Raw genomic sequence first — 1691 nt, 5'->3', positions numbered from 1 at the left:
GCGTGAATCACTCCATTTTTCGGTTTGATTCAAGTCGATTTTTCGGTTTGATTCAGACCGATTTTTCGGCCTGATTCAGACCGATTTTTCGATTTGATTCAAACCGATGTCGGCAATAACCTGTTTCTACTTGAAATAAATCGACTTTCGACTTATATCAGACCCGGAATCCGGATTGGCGTAGTCCAAGTCAGTCGGTCTGAATCAAACTGAAAATTGGTCAGAATCAAACCGACGTCGATTTGAATCAGTACATTTTTTTCAGGTGTGAGGAGGGGTGATTTTGCAAAAAGGGCGAGGGGGAGATGAGATTGGGCATTGAGAAATCACAATCTTTTAAAATTGAGTTGGTGAGTTTTTCCAAAGTATTTCCGAAACTACAGGAGACCGCGAATTTTTACGAAAATCTGGGGGGGAGATGCATTGAGAATTCACAACCAAGAAAATTGAGTCGATAGATTTTTCAAAAATTCTTCAAAATTAAGGGAGATGGCGAATTTTTACTGAAAATTTGGGGCGGGAGGGGAGTAGGAAGTTTTATTGAATTTTCCATGTACAACCCTCCCCCCTCAAACTTTCAGTAAAAATTCACTATCTCCCTTAGTTTCGCAGATATTTTTGAAAAACTTACCGACTCAATTTTTTTTGGTTGTGAATTCTCAATATACCCCTCCCCCCCGCCATTTTTGAGACAATTTTTTGAGTTAATCTGGAATGAATGATTAACACAAAATTGTATTGGGAGTGATTTCACCACAAATTGGTCTGGTTTCATTCCTTGAAAATTTTAATTTTGTGGAGACTTTTCCGATGGGTTTTTCTACTATCAAAAGAGCTTTGAAAAACTCTCCCCATTATCATCGAAAAAGTCAATTTCTTTGATTTTGACTTTTTGTCGTCTTTTTTGTTGAAACTCTGGGTATCAGAATATATGATAAGACATTTTTTGAGTCTTCAATATGTACTATTGCCGAAAATTTCCCGTTCTATCGATTAAGCATGGTTTAAAGTTGTTCACATCACAAGAAGTGTCCTGAAATTCCGAAAGAAGTTAAAAAATCCGCGTTGTATCACCTTTCCCCATCTGGATTGCAAATTTTTCAGTTTTGTTGTGGAACTAACTTTTTGTTTCGGAAAGTATCCAAAAATAAAGGTGGGATTCCACTCTATTCTATCTAAATATTATTTCTGCCCTGTTTTTCCTTTTTTTGATTTTTTTCATTAATTAAAAATGTTTTTTGTTTTCCATCGAAAACTTTTTTCTGTGAAGAAATTGAGAAAAGAAAATTTTACTGGAAAAGTATGTATACGATTCCTGGGCTCGAATTTTTAAAAAGTCTCCTAATTGTTTTTAAGCAGACCAAAAACTATGTTCCAAAAAATTAGGTTCAAATGACCCAGACATATCTGAAACGTGGAAATTTATTATTCTCAAGGAAAGTGTTTATACGACTTTTTTATCCGTATTTTCAAAGAATTGAAAAATTCCCCATAAAAAAATGAAAAAAATTATCTCGAAAAATTGGGCTCAGATAACTCAGAATCATCAAAAACGTGGAGATTTCATATTCCCTGGGAAAGAGGTCATACGACCTTTTGGCCCAAATTTTCAGGGAAAAAAAATTACGTGTAAAAAAATAAAAAAAATTGTCTCATAAACTTCGGCTCAANGGTCATACGACCTTTTGGCC

Source organism: Diachasma alloeum, unplaced genomic scaffold, assembly GCF_001412515.2.
Source record: "Diachasma alloeum isolate Michigan unplaced genomic scaffold, Dall2.0 Dall_scaffold_00973, whole genome shotgun sequence".
Classification (NCBI taxonomy): Eukaryota; Metazoa; Arthropoda; class Insecta; order Hymenoptera; family Braconidae; genus Diachasma; species Diachasma alloeum.
Note: the sequence above shows the minus strand (reverse complement) of the source record.